At 42.0% G+C, this 13,141-nt stretch overlaps 1 protein-coding gene across 1 annotated transcript in view; it reads left to right on the top strand.

The window, feature by feature from the left end:
- The window catches only part of LAPTM5 (lysosomal protein transmembrane 5), an 82,885-nt gene that overhangs the window by 22,667 nt on the left and 47,077 nt on the right, over window positions 1–13,141 (top strand). The gene's annotated exons all lie outside the window — the stretch shown is intronic.

Raw genomic sequence — 13,141 nt, 5'->3', positions numbered from 1 at the left:
TATGTTATTTGACTCAGTGGCGGTGAGAGCCAGAGGGGGCGGCGCTCCAGCGCCCTCTATGGACAAACCGCCACTGTCACTGAGCTGTAATATATGTGCCATAAGAGGGAACCGATTCCATCATCTACGATGCCTTGAATAAAGCAGCACCTGACTTTTCTCCTACCTTCCTCTTACAATGGGAATCCGACCTTGCTATGCAATTTACTGACTCACAAAAAGAAAAAATCCTCCATTTTGCACTAAAATCCTCCATAGCTACGAAGGTACAAGAAACTAGCTATAAGATTCTGACAAGATGGTACAGGGTCTGACATCTGACTAATGTTGATATAGCGTAAAATCCTGCGGCATGCCTGCTGCACCTCCCGCCGGCCCATCAAAAATTACAAGGCCTCTCTTACCATTCAGCTCTTAAATGCGAAAGAAAAAGCTGCACGCTAACATGGACTATAAATGACACTAATGATCATAACTAATAAATAGAATCACAAATGAAAATACAAATGAAAATAATTATAGTGCTAAGCATTAAGTGGATGAAAAATAATTATTATACAAATGATCAAAAGGCCTCAATGAAATGGTGACACAAAATTATGATAAAAATAATAATAATTATTATCTCCAAAATAGAGAACTAGAAGATATCAAGTGAATGGATCTCAGTCCGTGTAAAAATATAATAAAGATGAGGAAAAAAACACAATCCTTGAGAATGACACTGACAACTGTGTCATAAACAGCAAAGACAGATGTCCATATAAGCATTTTTTCTCTTATTGTTAGCTCTTAAATGCGGCCAAGGCATGCATCCCCTCTCTTTGGTTCTCTAAAATCAATGAACTCAGGGACATGGATGACCTTCCACAATCAGGAGGATTCCTTCTGTGACACATGGAGACTGTGGCAACACTTCGTTTTCATTGAGGCCTACCTACAGGAGGTCTCGCAACATGGCTGATTTCTCTAGGATTGTTGCTAGGCTCTAGGTGAGAGAATCCGTCTTTCTGTATCTCTTGGCTCTCCAAGTCCAAGTCTTTTGTCTCTTTGTATGTGTTTTCTTATCTTTGTTTGTAGGGGTTTAGTGTGGGCTGTTAAGGTGATGCCTAAATATCTAACTGCGGAATCACTTCATGTAAACCTAAATGATTGCTGGTGTAGGGAGACTGTCATTGTTGGAAGAGAGACATTAAGGGCTTGTGATTTGGAGTAATTGATCTGGAGACGCAAAGTTTTGGCAAATTCTGTTAGGACTTTGCAGAGACTGGGAAGCAAGGTTAGAGGGGAGGTCAGAAATAGGAGGATGTCATCTGCAAAAAGACCGCATTTGTGATTTTGGTCCCCACATATTACCCTTTTAATATTGGGATTTTAGCGTATTGCTATGGCTAGGTATTTGATGGTGAATATGAGTGGGGAGAGAGGGCATCCCTGTCTAATTCCCCTGGAAATGTCTATTTGGGCCTTAGGTTAGGAGTAGAGGGCACGTAGGAGTCCCATAAAGCGTTGTCCAAAGCCCCAGCGCTCCACGAGGGAGAATATGTAGGACCAAGACATGGAGTTGAAGGCTTTTTGTAAGTCAAGAGCTAGGAGTAGACCTTGTTGTTCAGGGCCTCTTTCCCAACCAGTTTGTCGTATCAGCACAGTGTCTATTGCTTGCCTTACTTGGCTTACTTGGTCGGGGCCTTGTCTACCAGGCATGAAGCCCACTTGGTCCTTATGAATGTACTAGTTAATTAAGGAGGTAGGCTGTTGGCTAATATTTTGGTTAATATTTTCAGGTCATTGTTGATTAAGGAAATTGGGCTGTAGTTGTTGACTTCCTCCGGGTTTGTGTCAGGTTTGGGTATGACTGTAATGTAAGCTGTGTTAAAAAAAAAAAAAAAAATTATTTGATAAAAAAAAAAAGCTGTGTTAAGTTGGGTACATAGGGGGTCGCCCTGTGTTTTGGAATTAAATAATTTTGTCATGTAGAGGGCTAGGGTATCCACAAATACCTTATAATAGGGCACAGAAAGACCATCTGGGCAGGGGGCAGATCCTTTTTGAGGCCCTTAATGACTTCCATCACCTCCTCCTTTGTGAAGGCTGCCTCCATGAGGTTTGTGTGTTCATCAGTTAGGGAAGGAATAGGGAGGTCATCTAGAAATCTTGTCTTGGAATCCTTGCTTGCAAGTGTAGGGGAGCTGTATAGTTTGGAGTAGTAATCTTGAAATGCATAGTATTTTGGCTGGGTTGGAAGTAGGTTCCTGGCTAGGTATTCGAATCTTGGGCATGGTGTGAAACTTTACTCTGGGGGATAATTTGGTAGCAAGTAGAGGACCCATACTGTCTTTTTGAGTGTAGAATTTGGTAATACTGCAGTGAATGTCTTTCTCTGCTTTAGTCGTCAGAGCTAAATTAAGTTCCAGTCTGACTTTATATAATAGGGCTATCTGGGCACGGAAGGGTTCTTTTTGTGTTGTGTCCGCAGAGTTAAATAATCCTTCTCTAGTCGCTCAATATCAGTCGCTCAGAGTTTCTATCTGGATTATCTTGTCCCTTGTCCCCCCCCCCCCCGAAAGATGCCAAATGTGGCACTGGAATGGGGGATGAGACAAATGAGAAGACGTTCCACTTTTGTGTGGAACTCAACTTTAAGTGGACCTCTCACCATCCTGCTACTTTATCTGACTGGTGTTTTGACCTCAATAGGCTTATTTCTTTTGAAAAACTAGGGCTGTTTGCTCACCCAATCCTTGATAGGAGTACTATATCCCCCCACACAAAATCATTCTCTAAAACCATAAACCGTCTGATTAACAAAACACAACTACACTTGGAGAGCTCATAACACAGGTATCAAGGCCTATACCCACTACTCACACCCGCACGACTGTTACGCCAGGCTTGACTATCTATTCTCTACTCCCATTCTCCTAGCCAATTCTACACAGGCTCAAATTCATCCCTGCCCATGGTCGGATCACAATATCTGTACTTTCACCACCTCATATATTGGCCTAGCCCCCTCCCCATTCAACTGGCGCCTCAATGACTCACTCCTAACCAACTCCTCTTGCAAATCTACTATTTCCACACATATAGAAAACTATTTTACAGACAACATTAATGAAGAAACTCTACCCACCTCAATATGGGTCGCTCATAAAGCGGTCCTGAGAGGCCATATTATTAGTTTAGCAGCATCAAAAAACAAAGAAAGACAGGCAGACATTAAACACCTTACCAATGAACTCCACCATCTATACATTAAATTACGCCACACTGTTGATCCTATTATCACTCAACAAATACAAGACAAACGCAAATCTCTAGATTTACTCCTTTCCGCCAACGTTGAAAAATCGCTTAGATTTTCCAAAGCTGAATACATGCTACACTGTAACTCTCACTCAGCGATGTTCGCAAGGAAACTCAAACAAGACAGTAACCCCACTCATACATATAAACTTAGAAACAGTAATGGTAACTTAGTCTCCCACCCGCAAAAAGTAATGGAAATATTCACCTCCTTCTATCAGGACCTTATGTCTGATCCCAACACCCCCCCAGGTATAGCCGCCAAGTCCTGGCTTGACAGTCTCAAACTCCCTTCCCTGGATCAAGAACGCTTGGACTCTCTTAATTCCCCATGTACTGTAGAGGAAATTACATCTATCATTAAATCACTCAAATCCTCTACAGCGCCTGGTCCTGATGGTTACACTTCCCTATACTATAAAAAATACGCCCCCCTTCTCGCCCCTCATTTAAAAAACCTATTTAACCACATTTTAGAAGGCAACTCCTTCCCAAGGGAGATGCTATTGGCCAACCTTTCCCTTATCCCCAAACCCAACAAAGACCATTCACTCCCCCAAAATTTCCGACCAATTTCGGTCCTAAATAATGATCTCAAGATATTTGGCAGGATCCTTGCAGATAGGCTTGCTAGGGTGATTTCTCCATTAGTGCACATAGACCAATCAGGTTTCATCCCCAATAGGCAGATCACAGATAACATCAGGCTTGTTACCAACATTATCCAGGATGCAAATCTCCATTCACGCCAAACATGTCTTCTCAGCCTTGATATCCACAAGGCGTTCGACAGCGTCAGCTGGACATACTTAAATTATTTACTACCCAGATTCGGAATCTCTGGAGCATTTTTGCAGGGGTTTAACGCTCTTTATAGCTCCCCACAAACACGCATCCGTTTACCTGGTATCAACTCTGACTTCTTCCCCCTAGGCAGAGGAAGTAGACAGGGCTGCCCATTGTCCCCACTCCTCTTCGCTCTAGCTATGGAGCCACTTGCCCAGGCTATTAGAGCCAACCCAGACATAAAGGGCTACGCTAAAGAGCGTCAGGAATATAAAATTAGTCTATATGCTGACGATGCACTGATATATATTACAAATCCCCATACCTCCTTACCCGTGCTTCTTAAAGTACTAGAGCTCTTCCACAAAGTATCTGGACTCAAAATCAATCTGAGCAAATGCTCCGCTCTACCTATCAACATTCCCCCAGACTCACTCACTCTCCTTCAAACCAACTTCCCCTTCACATGGATCTCATCCTCAATCAAATATTTAGGTGTCAACATCACCCCACTTCATAACGGTCTATTCAAGGCTAACTACACCCCCTTGTTCGCACGCATTACCACTCTCCTGAATGCCTGGTCCACTTATCATATCTCATTTTTGGGCAAAATTTGTGCAATTAAGATGAATATTCTCCCCAAATTATTATATTATTTTCGAACCATACCAATTAATGTCCCTAAATCTAAACTCGAGGCACTACAGAGGATCATTAACAAATTTATATCGGCGGACAAGAAACCGAGATACAGCTACGCTTTGCAATATAGAACTCAACCCAAGGCTGGTTTGGGTCTTCCCAACCTATGGAAATATTTCCTAGCCGCATGTCTCTCCCAAATATCCCAATGGTTCTCCCCAAATAAAAATATCCCTTGGATGAGCTTTGAGACCTCATCTATACAACCGTTGCACCTACAGGGGATTCTTTGGTCCAAATATATTCTTTACCGAGACCTCATTAAACGCAATGTTATAGTAGCTCATGCGTTGAAGCTCTGGCAAATTTCCAGAGACATCTTTTCTCTAGCTTCAGAAGTCTCCCCACTCACATCATTTTTAGGTGACCCTAGATTACCCCTTGCATATACAGACAGACATCTGTTTTCCACCTGGATTGATCGGGGACTAACATCTCTGGGTTCACTACAGTCCAGATGGAACTTCAGATCTTTTGATTCCCTCCAAAAAGATTACAACTTCCCCTCCTCAGAATTCGAAAGATATCAGCTGATCGAATATTTTTTTCGCACGCACTTCTCACTTTCCACAAATTCTAATATCACGATATTCGAGAGAATATGCAAATCCACATCCAGAGACAAAGGCATGATCTCTAAACTCTATAATTTCCTTAATGACTTCTCTGCCCCAGAAAAATCACAACCCATGATCCAATGGGAATCAGAATTAGATATCGTCCTCTCTCCTGATACATGGCACTCCATGTCGGAAAACCTCCGTAAAAGCAACAAAGCGGTATCTTTTAGAGAAACACCAACAAAGCTATTTACAAGGTGGTACCTCACCCCATCCAAAATCCATACCTTCTACCCATCAGTCTCCCCTGACTGCTTTAGGGGCTGCCAGACAGACGGTACTTTACTCCACATATTCTGGAGCTGCCCACGTCTTTCACAAATCTGGCTAGAAGCAGCTCGCAGACTCGAAGTCTCTTCCAAACACAAGATCGCCCTCACACCACAAATCTGCCTCCTATACGGTAATGCCCCAGACATTCCACCCCCATGCACCAGACTCCTTCACTCACTCTGTAGCTCGGTGCAATGGATGATAGCACTTAACTGGAGATCTGAGGAATTAATATGGTCACAGGTACTTGATAGAATGGAGCTATTGAAGCTTTCAGAGAGAATATATCACACAATTAACGATAGCCTTTACATCTTTGAAGCCAAGTGGTCGTACTGGTAATTCTCTGTGGATGCTTCCAGTATCGTGATGCACTCTCAATTACTAAGATGTGTTACCATGATCATTCTAGACTTACTCAGGGATTATTTAATGCAAGATTGCTCACATGTTGCTTTAATATTTGTATACCTCTGAAAAGATTTTATACTTTATATTTTTACCTATGCTTGTATTACAATTTATTACTCAATAAACTTTTGTAAACAAAAAAAAAGAAAAACTAGGGCTGTTATTGATCAAAAATGTTGTGTTCGATTAATCGACTAATTTCGATTAATTATAACGCACATACAGATCCGACTACTTTTATCTGATCTCCTCCTTGCAGGCTGATTCCCAGTGCAGCTACCAACCACTGGAAAAATGGATAGCAGGATACAAAAAACACACAAAGGCAGCGTCCGATGGGAATAGCATTAATCCTTTTATAGTCTTCAAGTAGGTAACAAAATAAATATTGCACTGGAGATAAAATCGATGTAGCTACATAAACTGCAAAAATGGTGCGAGTAATACCAAACGGTAGCAAAAGCAGTCGTAAAAACATGTAGCTAAGTATGATACTGGTATAAAAATGTGTACAACGATGCCACTGCTGAATCCAGATAAGGAGAGGTTAACATCAGTCCGTTGGGATGTAGATGTGAAGGGAACTATCACAACTCCCAGTGGATGGTTGTAGAATCTCAGGTTGATAGAGGGAAGTGTAACAGCCCTTGCGTGTGGCAGATAGTAAGGTCCCGCCGGCATGCAGATATGAAGGCACAGCAAAGGAGCCCTTCAGATGGACACGGCAAGCCCCGGCGGTGTCCGTGACATCACCTGATTTCCGACGGAACTCCCTGGAGGCCCGGAAGCCGGCGGAGAGGTGAGTACCAATCAAAATCATTTTGATCGATCAAAAAAATGTGAACGATCAATAAAAATTAAAGGTTAATCGATGAATTAATAGTTAATTTCCACAGCCCTATGAAAAACACATACTTTTAAGAAACTCAAGGAGGAAATTTGATGTAGCTGGTCACAATGGATCAAGTCCATGTCCCCATTATTGGAGTAGGCCAACTTGAATTTTTTATATATAGGGGTGTAAATAAAGGCCTGCAGAACACCCACTCAGCGCCAAATCAATTCCACAGATCCCTAAGCAGCACCAACAGAGACAAGAATAGTAAAATATTTTTCAATATACAACCATTGAGCAGCTGTTAAAAATATTAAAAGGAAAATAAAAACACGGTATAAGAATAAAACATAATGCTCTATGCTCTCTGTTGAAGTCGTTAGACAAAACACCGCGTCAGAGCGTGACCCACGACATCCCCGCTAACCCGGAAGTGATGTGTGCGCTTCACCCGCTCTCCAAACTAGGAAGCTGCTATGGTGTCTGCAAGGATTCCCCTGCTCTCCATGGATGTCTGGATCTGGTGATAGCGCCCTCTGGGGTCACTTTTATGCTCATTTTATTGTGATTTGATGTACGTAGATAGGTTTAAGGGGGCTTTCACTGTATGGGCTACTTTGGATTAATAAACAGGATTACACTATATTGCTGTTCCTTGTTTTTATGACCTTGTGTGGAGCTCCTGTGCCTGCTGTCCCCGCCTGCTGGTGATGGTCCGTGACAAAGTGGCTGATGTATTGGCTTACTTAAGGCTCTGATTTTTCAGTTTTCTGGTGAGTTTAACCCCCTTGGGGAGAGTGCATCACGTGGTGGATTGAGATCATTGTTTTCCCTGGTGGAAGGTGCACACTAAGGTTACCACTACTGATACATCATTCAGCACTTTGGATTGTTTACATCACCTTGACTACATCTAAGACTTTCTTTATTCAGTGTTTTTTACCACAAGTCTATCATTATTGATTTTTTTAGCGCTGTCTTGTGTATTTTAATACTACAGAGACTGAACTGTTTTATTCTTATACCGTGTTTATATATATATATATATATATATATATATATATATATATATATATATATAGTCGGTGGCCAAGCAGTGTTCCAAAGCCCTGCCTCCTCCTAGTCCTTGTCCGTGATAGGCTGAACACTGACTCCCTGCTGGGAAACGGAATCAGTGTTCCGTCACGGATGACTAGGAGGAGGCGGGGCTTTGGTACACTGCATGGCCGCCGACTGGACTACATATCACAGTGCGGGAGATCATAAGGCTGCACACTGGTAGTCTTTTTGTGCCACATATGTAATTGGAATTGCTCACGGAAACAATAGACGCTGTGCAGTAATGACAGCCAGAGACCATGTACAGAGACCATGTTCCTAGACTGGAAGCTAGAGGAGCAGTGTTTTTTAAGTTAATGGCAAAAAAGAGCACTAACTCACTGAGCAAGCATCCCAGAGGTAAAATTAGGTGCCTCGGCTTATATTCGGGTACTCGAGTATATGCGGTATACACTATGCATTTTGAGGGTTTTTTTGGTTGTTTTTTGCCTTTTTAAGTCCTCTGTGACATATTTTGTATGTTGTATCTGTATTTTTCAAGACTGAACATTTCATTAAAATAAATCGGAATAAATAAATCGCCGGCTGTGTCCGGCGGAGAGAGGCGGCCTCCGATGCTGTGCTCTGGAGTTCTGGATGCCGGATGATCTTCTCATCGCTGGACCGGAGAGGAGATCACCCGTCGCTGGATACAGACAACGTTGGAGCAGGAAGCCGGGACCGAGTGGATTTCCACCGCTGGATATTTTTTTATTTTTTTTTATTAATAAAGGACTTTTTTCTACGGTGTGTTTGTTTTTTCCAACTATTTACACTTCCTTTGTGAAATGGTAGGGGTACAATGTACCCCATTACCAATTCACATAGGGGGGGCCAGGATCTGGGGGTCCCCTTTGTTAAAGGGGTCTTCCAGATTCTCATAAGCCCCCCGCCCGCAGACCCCCACAACCAACGGGCAAGGGTTGTGGGGACATCCTCCCCATGTTAAGGGCATGTGGCCTGGTACGGTTCAGGAGAGGGGGGGCGCACTCTGTCCCCCCCTCTTTTCTGCGGCCGGCCAGGTTAACGTGCTCGGATAAAGGGTCTGGTGTGGATTTTTGGGGGAACTCCACGCCATTTTTTTTATTTGGGGTGGAGTTCCCCACCTGAAGGGTCTGGAATGGATATTTGGGGGGAACCCCACGTCATTTTTTTTCATTAACGGCGGGGTTCCCCTTAATATCCAAACCAGACCTGAAGGGCCTGGTAATTGAATTTGGGGGGACCCCCACGCTTTTTTTTATGAATGAATCCTCATTGAATTGCCAGAGCCGACAATTCATTATAGCCGCAAGTCCGGTTTTAAATGATTTTTTTTCCTTTCAGAAATGACACTTTGTGCAGGGACAGTTCTAAGTACGGGAACCATGCCCTATATCACATGCTAACTTTACACCCCCCCCCTAGGTATGAAATTTAAAGGAATATTTCACTTTTATTGTTTCACTTTTAGCATTATTAAATTCACTGCTCCTGAAAAAACAGCCGTTTTTAAAACTTTTTTTGCATTGATACATGTCCCCTGGGAAAGGACCCGGGTCCCCAAACACTTTTTAGGACAATAACTTGCATATTAGCCTTTAAAATTAGCACTTTAGATTTCTCCCATAGACTTTAACAGGGTGTTCTGCGGCTTTTTGAATTTGCCGCAAACATCCCAAATTGTCCGTTGTTCGCTGAACAGGCGAACAGGCAATGTTCGTGTCGAACATGAGCTCGACTCGAACTCGAAGCTCATCCCTAATGGTCAGTACAAATCATGGGGTGGAAACCTGGAGAGTGTGTGTCCCTATATAGAGTCCTATGTACAAGGCTCTAAGGTGACTACAGAGTGAGCCCAGGTGGTGTGTGAGTCTGGTAGAAGGCTTGGGGCTGCAGACAGAGCTGGCAGCAGTCAAGTGGAGATGATCCAAGACTGTTGCCAGTCATAGTGAGCCAATTATTCAGCTTAGTTTAGGGTTTTCTTTGTTCACGTAGAAGAAGATGGCTGCCCATTGTCACTCATAACACTCTTCCTGGATGCCAAGACCACACAGTGAGGCAACTTAGCAGTGCAGTTTCCAGCAGCTAATTAGTTTTGTCTTCTATTGAGTCACTTATTTGTGGATTCTGACAATTTGTAAGTTATTGCTATTCCATCGTAACTTTGAACAGTCTGGAAATTACTATTTACTGAATCAGAATAGTAGGTGTGAATACAATATGACTAATATTGCTGGTTTTATTTAAATTCAGGCATGTATATCTGCCAATATAATATAAAAGGAAATACCTAGCTTTGCTACAGCAGCTGGTATCTGCGTTTACACTAAAGATAGCAGGTGCCAGCGCACAAATGTTCATCTTGTCTGTATGATGACATGGTCATATCTCAAGGGAACCTATTGCTGAGTGAAAATGGAAACTTTAAAGTTACCACTGAATCGGAAGATGAAAACGTTTCCAGTCAGTAGTGAAGCAGGAGCATATACTGTAGGTGCAAAATAAGTAGAAGGTATAAAGAGTTTGTACGGTGTCGACATGTGCACCTTATTCCGCTTTGGAAAGGAGCTTTCACTGTTCTCTGGGTTTTAGGTATGTGATGAAGATTTAGGGGATTATTTAATGACACAGTGTACTGTGCAAGTACAGTATATACTGTAAAAAAAATAATCAGGAATTCATTTGTATTAACCTACAGTAGTTAGACTGGGAAGAGCTATTCCTTTATTGTTTGCGCATCCTAGCTCTTGACTATGTTATTAAATAACCACCAATTTTATGTGGAGTTCCAGTTTACGTAGCCAATATGGGCAATGGGCCAATGGGGGTCTCTGTGCTATAATTCTGACATTAATTCCCCTCTGTAGAATGAGGGGATTCATATTACAATGCTTAACTGGCACTGGTAAAGCTAGTTAGACAATGTAATGTTATTTTTTACTGTTAATGCCGTTGCGCCCAAAGCGAGAGTACATTTTTTGTATATGGAAGAGAACTGCATCTAGGTGGAACCATTGGACACAACATGCTGTAAGAACCTGAGGAGTTGTGAATGGACTCAGGCTTTTGTGACATCATGCAAAAAACAACCATAAGTGTCAGAAGGTGGCCCAAACTGTTACATGGGTCCTCTGTGCTCTGTGTCTACCACTAGATAAAGCAATTAGGAGCATATTTGTCAGTGGCCTGCCCTGTTAATCCTAAAGAGAAAGTGAGTGTTATATATATTTTTTTCTTGTTCAAATATTTTTTTGTGAAAATACAAGTACATGGAGTACAGATAAAGAATCAATGCAGAAAACAACAAGGCGGATGCTTAGGGACACATCTGAACAGTGATACTTCATATTCCCATCACGCACATTCCTGGATGCGCTCTCAAATTTGGGTGCTGCAGCAACAACCAGCTCGATACTGGTTCAAGTCACAACAAAGATATTTGCCAGCACACCATGAATCGACACAAAATAGGGTCCAAACGGATAGTTTATTGCATGATCACAACACAAGGAGAGTGCAACGTTTCGGAGTCATGCAGGACCCCTTCATCACATTCCTGACGAAGGGGTCCTGTGTGACTCCGAAATGTTGCATTCTCCTTGTGTTGTGATCATGCAATAAACTATCTGTTTGGACGCTATTTTGTGTCAATACATCTGAACAGTAGGGACACAGCCCCTGATATGCTATGAGGTATCTTAAAGTCCCAGTTAGATACACCTTAACCACGGACTGTTTCTAATTGGCATGCAAATCTCATAATCCCAACAGGGACATACAATTATAAGACCTAAAGTTGCCCTATCTTGGTGTGGAACCTCATATGGCCACAACTATTGTGTCCATTAAGCGTAAGATTGCATGAGAAGGATACTAGTTACAGGGTCTCACGTTGGTAAAAAAAGAACGCGTGACTGATGTTACCTCAGTAAGCATCTATTTGAATGGGTAGAAGGAGCAAGAAGAAATAAGAGGGGGAAACCTTAAGGAACAGAACAAAAGGAAAGATGGCTAGGGTGAGAGGAAAAGAAGGTGGGGGAGAAGTGAGGAGTGAGAAATGGGAAAGGAACCCGGGGGATCATGAACTAAAGAATGCACCATACGAGCTCCGTGGGCATGTGCAGGGTTTTAGCAGGAGTGCTATTATATTAATTGCAGCAACATTTATTTTCACACCTAGATGTTGGATATGTACAATATTACATCACCTAACACCATAAATATCTGTACTTTTCCCAATTTACATGCAGCTGTTGAGTATCAATATAGAATTGTTCTACAGTCAAACACCTGGTGAAAGTTGTATGACACTGCTGTTGCCTTTTCTGAAAGTTTCATATTTGTTCAGTTTCAACTTTTACTGAAGCTACTCTACAGTGAACTACAAAACTGTGCTAGGAATAAATTAGCGCTGTATTATAATGAAATTTAAACATTCAGCGACTTCATGGAAATATTCGTGCAGCATATTCTATGGCTACACACAATTAGTGCTTCATGTGCTTACAGCTGGAATTACATATGGTTTCATTATACGCAAGAATTGCTTTGGATAGCCTTATACTCTAATGGTGTTAATAGCAGCTAACTAGTCATCTCAACCACTGAATATATGACAGCTATGATATATTTATTTGTGTTGTCTCAATGCAAGACATTTACAACAGGGTTCCATTTCAGAATATATGGAGAAACATAAAGACTTTAGCAAAAATCTAAAAGTTTATTATTTTGGATAGTTTGCACTATTCGTAAAATCAACAATTAAATTATGCAAAAAATTTTTCAAGTACACAAATATGATTGTGTGAAAAACAGTGATTTAGAACCAATATCTTTCAAAACATCAAATTCATGTGCAAAATAGAGCATTTCCAAGTTCCAGCTTCATAGTTTTTTTGAAACACCTGATTAGGGCCATAGGCTCTAACAGGCTTCAAAGCGGGTGGACTCGGAGAGCAAAGCATTTCGCTCGGAGTCCAACCAGATGTGTTAGAAAAGCGAATGAACACTGGACTGCCTCTCCGCCAATCAGGAAGCGCGGGTCTGTTACTCGCCACCTAATTGTCTAAAAAAACAGGCGCTGCTATTGGACGCCTATCAGGAGGGGGGGAGAAGACGCATG

The sequence above is a fragment of the Rana temporaria genome, chromosome 2 (assembly GCF_905171775.1).
Source record: "Rana temporaria chromosome 2, aRanTem1.1, whole genome shotgun sequence".
Taxonomy (NCBI): Eukaryota; Metazoa; Chordata; class Amphibia; order Anura; family Ranidae; genus Rana; species Rana temporaria.
This window is presented reverse-complemented; position numbering and strand designations above follow the sequence as displayed.